The sequence below is a fragment of the Coregonus lavaretus genome (genome assembly GCF_964263955.1).
Source record: "Coregonus lavaretus genome assembly, contig: HAP1_SCAFFOLD_1108, whole genome shotgun sequence".
NCBI classification, from domain to species: Eukaryota; Metazoa; Chordata; class Actinopteri; order Salmoniformes; family Salmonidae; genus Coregonus; species Coregonus lavaretus.
Genome location: NW_028164843.1, coordinates 140,857 through 146,856, shown reverse-complemented (window position 1 = coordinate 146,856; position 6,000 = coordinate 140,857). Strand labels below are relative to the sequence as shown.

The window sequence follows — 6,000 nt, the reverse complement described above, 5'->3', positions numbered from 1 at the left end:
AGCTCTTGGTGCAGCCACAGCTCTCGGGCACCTTGCTAGTTGAAGGTCAGGCAAAAGAGAACAGGTGCTGCATGCACACATTCCGTGCCTAACAACACACTATACAATACAAGTAAAATGATATACAACATAATTCTGACAAAATAAATGACATACCTGTACACGAAGAGACAACACACAATAGCTTAGCCCTTGGTGCAGCCACAGCTCTCGGGCACCTGCGTGAGCACATAGAAACTCACTGTCTAATCAGAGACTTCAACACATTAGTTCCCACAATGAGTTCATCAACCTGCCCATCAACAATAAGCACTGGGACTACATAACAGAAGCCATAAAGTTGCATTTTTAAGTCACACATGCCCACTGGGCTAGTTTGTTCCCACCACAATCCACCAGGATAATGTCTGAAGGAGCTAGAAAGTTCCCCTCTACCACTCCTGCCTCCCTCAACCGAGGTACAATATCTGCGCGCAGAGTAGTAGCCATGGACCCACTATCTAACATCCCCTTCAGCTCAACTTTATCCTGTACTAGCACAGTGGTGTAAAACAAACTGTCTTTCTGATTAATTCTCATTGTGTTCTGAAAAATGACTGTGTTGTTCTTGGGTACTGACTCACAAAAGTAAGAATAAACAGATTGGATATCATCATCAGTGGAGGAAAAATAAGAATGCCCCACATTGCCCTCCTCAGAACGGAGGCTTTCTAGTTTTCCTGAGACCTGCCAGTCTGTCCACATCCAGGGTTCTGTCGCTGCCCAGCCTCACTACAGTCAAAGCTCATGTGGCCCGGAGAAAAGCACTTGACGCACAGCTGGTGCATCTGACAGTGAGCTTTGGTCCAGTGATTAGTGCTTCCACAGTCAGCGCACTCATGCTGACGTTTGTGGAACTGTTTACGGGGCCCTCTACATTTAACATGTTTAAGTCATTTAGCAGACGCTCTTATCCAGAGCGACTTACAGTTAGTGCATACGTAACTTTTTTTTTTTCATACCCCCCGTGGGAATCGAACCCACAACCCTGGCGTTGCAAACACCATGCTCTACGAACTGAGCCGGCCATTCCCTCCACTACCCTAGGCGACGCTGGTCCAATTGTGCGCCGCCCCATGGGTCTCCCGGTCGCGGCCGGCTACGACAGAGCCTGGATTCAAACCAGGATCTCCAGTCCCCCAGGACTGTGTTGTGTTACCTGCTTGACAATAGTATTGATGTCCCCCAGGAGAGCAGCAGCAGGTTGCACGTTGTTCCCCATCTCCTCAGCACACAGATCAACCTTGACATTGACCTTGACATAAATAACGTATGTGGAACGTTACTACAACATACCAGCAACGACACGACAGGAAGAGCGCCGTGCGTGACACATGTAACAGCAGCTGGAGGAGTGGCCAAACCTCAAGCTAAACACAACAGAAATAACCAGGCACCACCACATAATGCTAAGGCTGACACACACACGTTCCCTTTTATAAACCGGGTGACTCGAGCCCTGAATGCTGATTGGCTGAAAGCTGTGGTATATCTGACCGTATAACATGGGTCACGTTGAGGGAGGAGGTCAGAGACCTGGCCGTGTTGTGCCAGGATAACAACCTCTCCCTCAACGTGACCAAGACAAAGGAGATGATTGTGGACTACAGGAAAAAAAAGAGGACTGAGCACGCCCCCATTCTCATCGACGGGGCTGTAGTGGAACAGGTTGAGAGCTTCAAGTTCCTTGGTGTCCACATCACCAACGAACTATCATGGTCCAAACACACCAAGACAGTCGTGAAGAGGGCACGACAAAGCCTATTCCCCCTCAGGAGATTGAAAAGATTTGGCATGGGTCCTCAGATCCTCAAAAAATTATACAGCTGCACCATCGAGAGCATCCTGACTGGTTGCATCACCGCCTGGTATGGCAACTGCTTGGCCTCCGACCGCAATGCACTAAAGAGGGTAGTGTGTACGGCCCAGTACATCACTGGGGCCAAGTTTCCTGCCATCCAGGACCTCTATACCAGGCGGTGTCAGAGGAAGGCCCTCAAAATTGTCAAAGACTCCAGCCACCCTAGTCATAGACTGCAAGCGGTACCGGAGTGCCAAGTCTAGGTCCAAAAGACTTCTCAACAGCTTCTACCCCCAAGCCTTAAGACTCCTGAACAGCTAATCATGGCTACCCGGACTATTTGCACTGCCCCCCCACCCCATCCTTTTACGCTGCTGCTACTCTGTTAATTATTTATGCATAGTCACTTTAACTCTACCCACATGTACATATTACTTCAACTACCTCAACTAGCCGGTGCCCCCGCACATTGACTCTGCACCGGTACCCCCCTGTATATATAGCCTCCCTACTGTTATTTTATTTTACTTCTGCTCTTTTTTTCGCAACACTTTTTTTGTTGTTGTTTTATTTTTACTTTTTTGTTTAAAATAAATGCACTGTTGGTTAAGGGCTGTAAGTAAGCATTTCACTGTAATGTCTGCACCTGTTGTATTACGGCGCATGTGGCCAATAAAATTTGATTTGATTTGATTTGAAATTTATTTTGACTGTTCAAATTACGTTGGTAACCAGTTTATAATAGCAATAAGGCACCTCTGGGGTTTGTGGTATAGGGCCAATATACCACGGCTAAGGGCTGTATCGTCAAGGCACTCTGCGTTGCATCGTGCTTAAGAACAGCCCCTAGACGTGGTATATTGGCCATATACCACACCCCCTCGGGCCTTATTGCTTAAATATAGATGTACTGTACAGCACTAAGACAGCCATGACATTATTTGGAGAGACCACAAAGACTTATAGAGAAGCTATATAATTGATAGACTAAATCCAATAGACTGAGTCAAATACCTTTATACCTGGTTACAATGAAATGTAGTTCACTATGAAATGACCTGTGACTAGGGTTGCAAAATTACAGTTACTTTCCCCAAATTCCCAGAAATCCCTGTTGGAAGATTCCAGAAATCAGAACGGAATAAGCAGAAAATCTGGAATCCGAAAAAAAGAAGGAAAAAAAAGAAACCCTACTGGTGACCTTTGACCTAGCTGGATGACCTTTACTTGGGTGTCAAACCTGGGGGGAAGGCCAAAGTGCAGGATCCAGTTGAGTCTGGCACCAAGTAGGACCACAACATCAGACTGGAGCAGAGCTCTGCAGTCCCCACCAAGACCATAGAACCAGGAGGATAGGAAGAGGAGGAGGAGGAGGAAGAGAGGAGGAGGAGGATAGGAAGAGAGGAGGAGGAGGATAGGAAGAGAGGAGGAGGAGAGCAGGGACAAAACAAAATGTAATGAAAAGAGGCTAGTTATAGGAGTAGTGTAGTTGTTTGATTGACACCAGTTTACATTGACATGACCTGGCCAGGAGAGACTAGTTATAGATAGGGATTTCAGGAGTTTCGTGGTCCGTTCAAATGGTCAGGGAAATTCTTGGTCCTACTTATACAGTCAATGGTCTGTACATGAATATGATGCCAGCTGAGAGAAGGAGAGGCTGACCTGGAGCGGGCAGCAGCAACACAGTTGGGGTGATCGTCAGGCAGCACCCCTTTACCCATGGGGGTGGGCAGGAAGGGCAGGTCACACCCCTCCACCAGCTCCTTCAGAGCCCCCTCTGCTCTTCAATGGGCTGCACCTGCAGAGGGACACAGACAGAGGGCACTGCCACACGGATTTCAACAGACTGGTCTTCACAACTGGGATGCATTCAGCTGAGCAAAACGTTGTGCAACGTTCAGATAGAAATATAGCATGTAGAACGAACGTGCCTCTCAGACAGGTAGAATGAGAAATCATGTCAACAACATTTGTCGACTGAACGTGGCCCAGTTTTCAACTGAACCGTGGTACAGTGCTATATGTGTTACAGTGCGTCTCAGCTGGCTATTGATCTCTCTTGGACAGACGCACGTAACATAACTGGAAGTAGCGTCTGTCAACAGAATGGGATGTGACAACTTTGTTCCGGTACGCTGATTTTTCACCACTAATCATTTGGACAAATCCCGATTTCGCAGGTGCTCGCATCTTTTCAATTTCAGAACGGGAGGGGACATTTGGCCCATAAACTTGCCGGAAACTTGCAGAGAGTTTCCGTTTAGGGGGGTGGAGAGTTCGCAAGTGGCGTTAGTATCTTTCTCTTAACATCTCCCCAGACCTTATCCAAGTATCTGACGCAATTATGCAAGATTTTAGTTCTGTTTCCCCCAGATTATCTGGCTATTAAAAAAGCAATGCCTACCTTTGCCAATGATGAGTAAAGTCCGTTTGGCTCCTTTCAGGACCGCCAGTGCTTCTGTGATCACCATATGGTCAGCCATACTCACAGGAGGAGGTGGACTACAGGGCACCTCTCTGACAAAGGAAATAATAAATAATAGGTCAAACATTAAACATGTTACCTAGCAACTTTATTGCATATGTAAATAAACCATGAAGGTCTATCGAGGCTTATTGCTATTCTCTGATGAGAATATTTTGATATAGTGCTATATTTTCTAAGTAATTTAATTTCTGGTTCACTTCAGACGTTAAAAGGTATAACAAGATAAAATAAAAATGACTACGGTGATGTGAATTCAGAGGTATACATATTCAACAGTAACACATTAGTATACATTTTAAATGGATGAAAGACAGTGATGGCCACTAACCTGGCTCTGCTCCTGTCCAATTTAGCATTGACCATGTCCCCAGATATGTCTACGTATACAGCACCTGGACGTCCATACATGCTAGTGCGTGCTGCCTTAGACATACCAAACACCCTTAAATTCAGATCAATTAAGGCTGTGCTGTGCTCTTATGAAGCAGTTAAGGTACCTTGCTAAGCTGGAAAATTAGAGGTCAGAAAAAAGACAATTGCAGGTGATACCAAATGATATGAAGAGGACTACACAGAGGGAGTCAGAGTAGACTGTATACCTTCTCTACCACTGAGGAGATCATATCCAGACTGCTAGACCTAGCAGAGAACTTACTGTACAATCTGCATGCCTCCACCTGACAGAGAAAGAGGACCACAAATAACAAATTATTTCCTCTTTCAGCAATTAAACTGCTAGGGCCAGTTTCCCAGACAGAGATTCTCTATTGAGTTTGCTTTTTAGGCCATGACTAGGCTTAATCTGTGTCCTGGGAAACAACCCCCTAATGTTCAAAAGTCATAAATATCATGGTTCAATCGGTACCTGTGGAAACTCTTGAAACGCCCCAGTGGTCTCTTGGTTTTGATCGGAGGAGCCTCCAATAACAATCACAGGCCTACAGAGAGAGAGGTATCACACAATGACATCAACTGACAATCTGAGATAGTTTGGAGTCCTCAGATCATTTTTTGCAGTGTGCGGATAGCATCCCTTCTTTTGAAAGGACCACTGAACATGAGTAGTAGGGTCTTCTGTTTGTGGAGTTCTAGCATACCAGCAGTTCATGTTAGCGTTGGCCATTCCACCAAGTGCATGGATGAGTCCCGGTCCAGACACAACCAGACACGCACCTGGACTGGAGAGGAACAGACAGACAGAGGGACAGACAGGAAGACAGGCAGACAGACACACAAAGGGTCAGACAGACAGGCAGACATAATTAGCAATGCAAAAAAGCTATGAAACTGACCCTCACACACTACACGCTCCTGTAGTCTATGTACGGGTAGTTAATATCACATGATTTGGGGAGAGCTGGTTTAGTAATAAAAAGGTGGCTTATGGCTTGTTCATTGCGCATTCCCACATACTTGATTCCTGAGGCTTGAGCTGCCTTAGCTACTTCAATGACTGGAACACCAACTATTCCAAACATATATTCTACATTCTGTAGAGAGTTACATGTAGATACAGTATATTTACCTTTTTTTAAACATTTTTAGTCATTTAGCAGACGCTCTTATCCAGAGCGATTTACAGTTAGTGAGTGCATACATTTTCATACTGAATTGTATATGAATTGTTACAATGTAGTTTAGATTTTCTTTGCATTGACACACACATTGG

The 6,000-nt window shown here is 45.4% G+C and overlaps 1 pseudogene across 1 annotated transcript in view; it reads right to left on the bottom strand.

Annotated features, from left to right (window-relative positions):
• Positions 1 to 1,198: 1,198 nt before the first annotated feature.
• Positions 1,199 to 6,000, bottom strand: part of LOC311115072 (2-hydroxyacyl-CoA lyase 1-like) — a 30,723-nt pseudogene continuing 25,921 nt past the window's right edge. The window contains exons 2-9 of the transcript in view: positions 5,429 to 5,509; positions 5,197 to 5,269; positions 4,931 to 5,008; positions 4,660 to 4,754; positions 4,248 to 4,360; positions 3,506 to 3,641; positions 3,053 to 3,158; positions 1,199 to 1,282 (exon numbers count right to left, since the gene is read on the bottom strand). The product of the transcript in view is annotated as a 2-hydroxyacyl-CoA lyase 1-like (transcript). The remainder of the gene's footprint in view (positions 1,283 to 3,052; positions 3,159 to 3,505; positions 3,642 to 4,247; positions 4,361 to 4,659; positions 4,755 to 4,930; positions 5,009 to 5,196; positions 5,270 to 5,428; positions 5,510 to 6,000) is intronic.